The following is a 9,461-nucleotide window of genomic DNA, read 5'->3' on the forward strand; positions in this document are numbered from 1 at the left end:
GGTGCCACAAGTACTCCTTTTCTTTTTACATATGACAGTGAAGCCTGAACCCTGATAGACAGAGGGCTTGGGAAGTCCATATCTGGGACGTTTGATGATGCAGCTCTGCGGTGCCTTTCAGCCTGCAGACGATTTTGTCGATGCTGCTCGAACCTGTTACATGCTGATCTTGTCAGAGACCGCCAGTGAGTCCTGTTCTGAGCCATTTGCTCGAGTTCCTGGAGACTGATGCCAGCCCACTGGAGCCTGCTCTTCAGGTTACCTTATCCTGATAGATTTCAGAGTAACAGCCGTGTTAGTCTGTATTTGCAAAAAGAAAAGGAGTACTTGTGGCACCTTAGAGACTAACCAATTTATTTGAGCATCAGCTTTCATGAGCTATCCGATGAAGTGAGCTGTAGCTCACGAAAGCTTATGCTCAAATAAATTGGTTAGTCTCTAAGGTGCCACAAGTACTCCTTTTCTTATCCTGATAATCATCCCATAAATAGCTAGACAACCACAGATATAATGGAGATAACAAAATATACCCCAAAACAACAAGGAGTCCTTGTGGCACCTTAGAGACTAACCAATTTATTTGGGCATAAGCTTTTGTGGGCTAGAACCCACTTCATCAGATGCATGGAGTGAAAATACAGGAGCAGGTATAAGTACATGAAAGGATGGGGGGTTGCTTTATCAAGTGTGAGGTCAGTCTAATGAGGTAAATCAATTAACAGCAGGAGGAAAAATAACTTTTGAAGTGGTAAGATAGTGGCCCATTCCAGACAGTTGACAAGAAGGTGTGAGTAACAGTAGGGAGAAATAGGTATTGGGGAAATTAAGTTTAGGTTTTGTAATGACCCAACCACTCCCAGTCTCTGTTCAGGCCTAATCTGATGGTATCCAGTTTGCAAATTAATTCCAGTTCTGTAGCTTCACGTTGGAGTTTGTTTTTGAAGTTTTTTTGTTGAAGAATTGCCACTTTGAGGTCTGTTATTGAGTGACCAGAGAGATTGAAGTGTTCTCCTACTGGTTTTTGAATGTTATGATACCTGATGTCAGATTTGTGTCCATTTATTCTTTTGCATAGAGACTGTCCGGTTTGGCCAAATATACCCAGACCTTCTGGTCCTCAGCCAACCCCTTGCCGCAAAAAGCCCAATAGTGGACTCAGATCATGTAGTGTTAAAATATGGTCTGGGGCCAAATTCCTCCCCTAGTTCATAGAATCATAGAATCATAGAATATAAGGGTTGGAAGGGACCCCAGAAGGTCATCTAGTCCAACCCCCTGCTCAAAGCAGGACCAATTCCCAGTTAAATCATCCCAGCCAGGGCTTTGTCAAGCCTGACCTTAAAAACCTCTGAGGAAGGAGATTCTACCACCTCCCTAGGTAACGCATTCCAGTGTTTCACTACCCTCTTAGTGAAAAAGTTTTTCCTAATATCCAATCTAAACCTCCCCCACTGTAACTTGAGACCATTACTCCTCGTTCTGTCATCTCCTACCATTGAGAACAGTCTAGAGCCATCCTCTTTGGAACCCCCTTTCAGGTAGTTGAAAACAGCTATCAAATCCCCCCTCATTCTTCTCTTCTGCAGGCTAAACAATCCCAGCTCCCTCAGCCTCTCCTCATAACTCATATGTTCCAGACCCCTAATCATTTTTGTTGCCCTTCGCTGGACTCTCTCCAATTTATCCACATCCTTCTTGAAGTGTGGGGCCCAAAACTGGACACAGTACTCCAGATGAGGCCTCACCAATGTCGAATAGACACAGTACTCCAGTTCTACTGGTGTAACTCCAGTGACGTCCCTGGTGGAACAGAATGGGGTATTACTGGTTTTCCATGCACAGAGACTTATTTGCAAAGGGCTATAAAATACTTCAGAGGCAATTGCTGTTTAAGATGACAGACAGGAACAAGAAGAATGAAAGCAAGAGAACCCAATAAGGGAGCACAGGAGGAGTAACAGACAGCAGGAGCTCTGAGAACAAAAGGAACAGGGCTCATAGACGCTCCCAGGCTGGCAGACTCTAAGTCTACACAGTGATAATAGACCCGCGTGGCACAGCTGTGGCTGACCTGAGCCAGCTGACTTGGGCTTGAAGGGCTTGGGCTGCAGGGCTATAAAATTGCAGTATAGACATTTGGACTCGAGCTGAAGCCTGGGCTCTGAGACCCCGCCAGAGGGGAGGGTCTCAGAGCCTGGGCTCCGGCCCGAGCCTGAATGTCTACACTGCAGTTTTTAGCCCCACAGGCTGAACTCCACAAGCCCGTGGCAGCTGCCCAGGCTCTGAGACTTGGTGCAATGGTTTTGTATTGCAGTGTAGACTTACCCTTGTGATGGAGTGTTCATGCCACATTTCACCTGAAGGGGTTAAGATAGCTTGGAAGGGGCTAATTAACTTAGTAGGCTGCACCCAGGGGAGAATTAGGCTGGCAGGCCTAAGGACAGATGAAGTTCAGCTGAGCAGCTGTAGGCTGCCTGGGACAAAGCTAGAAGCTGAGCCTAGAAAGGGCTGTAGGAGAAGTAGCCTGTAGTTAATCTCTGGGAGTTTGAGTCTGGCTAGAACACCGAGCAGGGAAGGCGTGATGAGGTCTGGGAGAAGCAGACTCTGCTTGCTGGATAGAGAATCCTTGTGCTGGAGCCCGGGGCAGTGGGCAGGCCTGTGTTCCCCTACCTGCCATGGGGAAAGTGGCATAGTCTTAGGTTAGAGGATTTCCAGGAGAGACTTTGCTACCCACAGCAGAGGAAAAGAAGTAGTGACTGGCTGGAGGGCCAAGCCATGAAGAAGGAAAGAGGGAGCTTGCTGACTCCTAGAGAGTGTGTGCAACTGTGGCCAGAGCAAACAAAGGAACGGAGCATCAGACCTGGATGGAGCCAATCCCCAGAGCAGCCAGGAGGAGGTGCCCTAGCGGTGAGTGAGCCCCATGACAGCCCAGTTTAGAAATGCTGGACTCTTCCGCTGAGCGGCTAAACTCAGACACTAAAACCCTGTGTTTAAATGTAGAGTAATTACTACTGCGTCACACTGGCAGGCAGGCCCCATTCACTCCAGTCAGGCTACAAAGGGGAGTGGAAGTGGCTCTTTGGACCAGCAGGAACCAGGGAGCTAGGACAGAGGCGGTCTGGCAGGGAAACGCTAGGAATAACCAAGCTTGGGCTAACGTATAAGCTGCATTACTGGTTTGGAGTTAGCAGGGAGTCAAGGCCTAGGCTTAGTCAGGGTCGGCGTGCCCTGCTGAGAATGGGGAAGGGACCCTGCCCCTTTGCAGGGCAGTACATAGATGCCGTGACAAAGCTTTTAAGAAGGGATCCGGCCCGGCATGGCCCCTGTGGCATTCTGTATGCTGCTGATGGCAGGTGTTGGCACAGCCCAGAGGAAAGTGCCCGTATCCGCAATCGCCTGGCAGCCGGCAATCGCCAGGCCATTTGCTGTGATGCTGAGCAATTGCCAAAACAAAGGGCGTGCTTGAGTTTGAAATGATTCAAATCTTAACGATGCAGGTGGTGCTTTAGAACTTTTTCCTAAGAATTAAACCCTGATAATGGATCACAAACACATGTTCTCGGGCTCAGATCCTCAGCCTTTCGCTCACTGTATGTTCTGCCCTTACTCATGCCGGCTCCCGCCGACTGCACTGAGAGATCTGACCCAGCACGGACTTCAGGAGCTGGACCTGTCTAAAGGCACCGATACAAATCTGATCCAAAGTCCGTTGAAGCGAATGGGAGTCTTTCAGTGGCTTTGGAACAGGTGCCATTGCCAGATCCCCAGCTGGTCCTAGCTCCATTGACTTTAACTGAGTTACAACAACTTACACAAGTTGAGAATCTGGCCGTGTGTGTCCTACCCAGTGACTTGAATGGCGATAAGTAACAGGGCTCTATAGAGACTGTTGTAAAGCTTATAGAATTTGAGAGAGAATGAGGCCTTGTCTACATGGGAGAGTTTTACCAGTAGAATTATACTGGTATAGTTATGTTGACATAATCCCCTATCTGATTCTGGTATAAACGGAACCAACTAACAAACTAAACTGAAAAAAGACACCTCCTGGAATAAGTGTGTGTACATAGAAGGTTACACTGATATTACTGCATCACTTTAAATTTGCATATTAGCGTCTACCGGTATAACTTTACCATGCAGACCAGCCCTGAGATCCTTTCCATGGGCGCGGACTATTATAAAAGCGGGTGTCACTCCACTGATGTCAATGGGGGATGCTTAAGCAATGGGTCAGTCACGCCAGGTTTGAAAATCATTCTCTGGAGTAAAGAGGGGCTAGAGTGGAACTAGTGAATAGAGGCTAGGCCCCTAGCCTTGTGGTTTTTGTACTCTCGTTCCAGGAGTGAGTAATCTAAAGGTCTGAGCAAGTGGCTCAGGGTTTGGACCTTAGCTCAATATTGTATGCATTTTGTGGGGCAGGTTCTGCCATGGGACATTCACACATACAGTAATTTAATAAGGCTACTAAAGGAAGCTCATCTGAGATACACAGTGACTCGAAGCCCAGACAGTCCCCCATTTATCTGATGGCTGCCACCTTGGCCAGCGCAGCTGGGATTGAACCTGGCACCTCCAGAGCTAAAAGCATTAGCGGCTACAGCTTGAATTAAAGAAGCAAGATTCTGCAGCTAGGCCTGTAACAGATTCATTGTGACAGATATGGCAATTTCCTGCAATATCTTTGGGAGATGTTACTGAATTGAGTTTAAATAGTTTTGGAGTCCACTGAATTATAAATGCAAAGTTTATATATTGTTCAGGGATTGAATGTAGCTTCTCTAGTGGGGAGATGTGGCCATTATGAAGCTTGGGAAGGTTTACGAGCATCACAGGACTATTTAACACAGGCGAGTTTTACGGTCTCGCTTCTGACTGCAGAGTAGATACAACCTGAGTCTGAGGGCCTGATCCTGTCAGCCCTCCACCAAATTCAACCAGGTTTGGGCCCAGAATGAACTAAAGCAAGACCAGGTGGATTTCTCTTTTGCTAACTGGTTTTTACTGTTTCTGGGTTCACCAATTCTTGCAGTGCATGAAGTGAAGCAAATGCACTCATGATAAAATGCGGAGGCTAATTTACTTGGTGGTTTGAGGCTGGATTTTTTTATATAGATATTACATGCACAATTTTTTGCATCAAATATTAATAACTAGAACATCAATTTATAATGAGATGTGGAGCTTTCCACTTCAATCCCAGGCATGCATTTGATGACTTTCAAAGAGGGAAAACTTTTCTGGTATATCGGAAGCAACCTGGGTTTGCAAAGACACAAAGAGAACATTAAATAGCAAGTGACACGTAAGTGCAGAAGAACTGAGCTTGGCATGTCAATAAACAATGCAATTAACCTCTAGATAGCAGCCTTTGATACCCTTGATGATGATGAAGTTCTATTGATTTCCCTGGCAGGAGAACATGGGTTCTTGCTTCATTGTTTGTTTGTTCTTTTTTCACACAAAGGATGGATGTGCGTAATTGCTCATCCATCCCTTGGGTTTTCTCTTCGGAGCTCCAACCAGATTCTACGTGTCCCCCTCATGTTGTAAAGATAGTGTGATTTCCCAGGTATCCCAGGGCCTGGGTGAGCTTGGGGGAATTGCTGATAGAAATCTGGCTAAATCTAAGGCTGAACAAAATGAAGATGATGCTGATAGATCAGCTGAAACATCTAGAGAGTATGGTACAGCTGGGGACTTACCTCTCCCTATCTTCACCACAGGCTATAGATGGGTCTGGATCCCTGATTCCTCCTGCAGTCTCAGGTAGCATCACTTGGGGGTGATAAAGCACCTCTTTCCATCTGCGTTTGGTTCGATATTTCTCTCTGATCCAGGCCTTGCCATAATTTATCCACTGTCCGAGCCCCAGACAGGGTTACTACTTTGTGTCCTACGTGTCCTTACCCTGTCAGAAGCTGCAGTGTTTGGGAGCATCACCGTAGAATTCAGAAGCACTTATTTATTAGGTTCTTGTTTATTTATAGCACTTACTTCTGAAGACCATTCAGAGGCTACAGCTACTGCAGAACATGTCTCTCCCCATTCAGTGGACCACTGTGTGGGGAGCATATTACACTAATTCTCCCCCCGGCTTTACATTCATTTCTGGGTGCATTTCATGGTGTTGATTTTTATCTTCAAAACTGTCCAGGTTTAGGTCCTGACTAGAGCTGGGCAAATAACTGATTTTTCGATTCACTGGCAGCCCTGAAAAACAGGGGGGGTGAGGGTGGGAATCTGTTTGGGTTGAACCAAAACGGTTTGGAATTTTCAGCTAATCAGAAAAGTTTATTTTTTAAAAAAGTAGGCCCAATGAAATGTTTGGGGCATTTTTTAATAAAAGTAAAGGAAATGAAGGGCAAGACAATTTTATCTCCTGCTCTCTTTAGATGATCTTTGCACGTTTTGCACATAGCAAGCCTCTGAGTGTGACCCCCCTCCTTATAAATTAAAAACACCTTTTAAATATATTTAACACCCTTATAAATGCTGGAGGCAAAGCAGGGTCTGGGGTGGAGGCTGACGGCTCACGACCACCCATGTAATAACCTCATGACCCCCCTGAGGGATCCCGACCCCCAGTTTGAGAACCCCTGCAGTAGATCAAGCCATACTATTTGATGCAGTATCTCTGTTACAAATGATAAGTTTAAAGCTTGTAAAATTGAAGACAAAGGTAAAAGAGGAAGTTACTTCACAACTTAGGAAGAGTATGTCATTAAATCTAACTAGTTAGCAGTTATAGTGACTCAACCTACATCTCCTATGTGTGAAACAGACAGCATCTGCTGTCTTACATGTTTTAAAGGCTTAGGACTGAATTATACCAAGGATTCTGGCCTATAGGTGGGTGTATATAACACTATTGTTAGTTAGCTCCTTATCTTCTGTATTGTCATTACAATCAGTTTCTCTGAATACAATGTTTAGTAGCGCACCTTTCTGAAAAAGATGGTGGAACCAAAATTGCTAGTGACCTCTAAGTTTCTGCTTGATGGGTACCTATTGGAGATGGTCTAGAAAATGCCGTATTCTGGGTCCTTTCCAGTCCTAATGTAAATCTGCGACTAGCATATTCATGTGTCCATCTATTTAAGGGTTTGTGTAATTCAGTCTCCTCTATGTTGGGTGTCTAAATGCTATAACATTGCTACTTTAGTTGGTTTTCATAATACAGAGATGCTCATAAAAATGCCATAGATTCACGCGTGCCAGAACAGTTTTTATGGGGGGGGGGGCGGGCTGAGAGCCATTGACCCAAACCATAAACCCTGTATATGAGGGAAACCACTTGAAGCCAGGGGGTGTGGCAGCCCCCTAGTTCCAGCACCTATGCATAGATTAGCTTTCTGGATAATTCCACCTTCTCCAGGGTCTTCGCTTCAATACGGTTGAAACATAAAATGCTCCCTCCACGAGGTGGCAACAGAAACAAGCATGTGTTCGATAAAGGAAAACGTCTGGAGTAAGATAAGTGACTCAGGATGACGGGTATGTCTGCTATGCATGTCGAGTAGAGCTTGTCCACATTTTGACCGAAAAACAGGGTTTTACAGGAAAATGTCACTTCCAGGCTACATTTTATTTTTTTTTTCAATGGGAAATGTTTAACTGCAACCATGTTTTCAGGGTTGAGGTGCACTTTTCGGCTTGATATTTTTCCAGAACGGAAATGGAACAACAATTTTTATTAGAATTGAAAAGAAACAAAAACCAAACTTTTCAAACGTCCTGTGACAAGCGTGTGTGGGGATGGGGGAGAAACAAAATAATAAAACCTGAACAAATGTATTGTTTGAAATTTCTGGCAGGGGAATTAAAAACCCTCAGTTTTACAACCAGTCCTCATGTCTAGTGAAATTCACCCCAGTGCAGATGGCATGAGACCTAGGTACGATCCTAGTCTCATTTAAGCTTAGGGTAACTGTAGTGGGGTGGCTGCCCCACTCCTTTACTACGTGGGGCTTCAGCAGGCCAGGGAAGCGGTGCACATGGGCGGCCAATCAGAGAAGGCCTGCTAAGGAGCCCATCAGAGGCTGAGTGAGAGACAGCTAATCTGAGCCAGGCTCAGCCATATATAAAGGCTGCCCAGGGAGGGAGCAGGCAGTCTCTCCCTGACTGGTAAGGGAGGAGGACAGGCTCCTTTGTGGAAAGGTAGCACCTTGGACAGAGCAGAGCTGGGGAGCTCTGGCCAAGGAAAACCCAGGCTGCTGGCCTAGGCCAGGCAGGTGCATAGGACTGAAGGGGAAGTGGCCCAGGGACAATAGCAGGAAAGGGGAGAGAAGGAGGGCAGGGAGGCTGCCACTAGAGGGTCCCTGGGTTGGGACCCAGAGTAGCAGGTGGGCCTGGGTTCCCCCCCCCTTCCCCTTGTGCTACACCAGGCTGAAGAGGAGCGTGGCCCCATCCAGGCTGTGGCTGGTCCCAGTGATAAGGGGCTAGACTTAGAGGCTGCAGCAAGCCACTCCAACAAGGTGCAGATCGTGTACTGCCGATAACACCAGACCCCGGAAGGGGGTGAGACTGGAGCAGTGGGTACTGCCGGAGGGCAGTGTCCTGAAGAGGATGCTGCTGAGCGGGGAGCAACAAGGATCCCTGAAGCAGCAGAGCAGACGAAGGGCAAGGCACCATGCGAAAAAGGTGCTCTGTGACTGGACAGAGCTAATTCCCAGAGCAACCAGCAGGAGGTGCCAGTGGTGGTGAGTCCTAACCCCGTCACAGTGACTTTAAAGACCATACACCCTTATGGGGGTGTATGTCATTGTGAAACTGTATTACTCCTTTTTCTGCACAGTGCACTTTTTAGAATATCAAAGAACTCCACCTATGTGCTGCGACAGTGCCCATTTTGTTCTCAGTATTACTGCAGCTTGTTAGAGGGGGGTCACGCACCGTGCTCTCTCTCTCTCTCACTCCCACCCCAAACTTTACTTCTGTTCATTCTTGTTGCTGTTTTCTTTAGTTTTAAAACAGTCATTCCGACTGAATGCAAAATTCTACAGGGGTAAGTGGATAGCGGTCCCTTGAATTCAATGGAGTTGCTTCCATTTACACCAGCAGAGAATCTGGCTCTGAAAGTGTATCTTGGTGTGCAAAACAAAATGAGAAACTCACTAGCAGGGTATGTGTTGTCACGTTCTGCTCTAGCAGCTGGTCCATCATAGGGTAACAACCTACTTCTGCAACAATCTAATGGTCTTACTCCTTTAGCTCAAGCCAAGCCCTTTAGTTCTTTAGTACATACAGAGAATCGTTCCACTAACGCTTATTTTATTTGGTTCCAACAATGAACTAGGATCCACATGGCATGTCCCCAGAAAAGTGCCAGATAAGTATCACATCAGCCCGCTCACCTATTATAACACTAAAGATGATGTATCCTAGTCAATAAGACTCTGCAAACTCAATATCTCATCTGATGTTCCAGATAAAATTAAGTGGAAAGAGACAGATACAGC

This window comes from Caretta caretta, chromosome 21 (assembly GCF_965140235.1).
Source record: "Caretta caretta isolate rCarCar2 chromosome 21, rCarCar1.hap1, whole genome shotgun sequence".
NCBI classification, from domain to species: Eukaryota; Metazoa; Chordata; order Testudines; family Cheloniidae; genus Caretta; species Caretta caretta.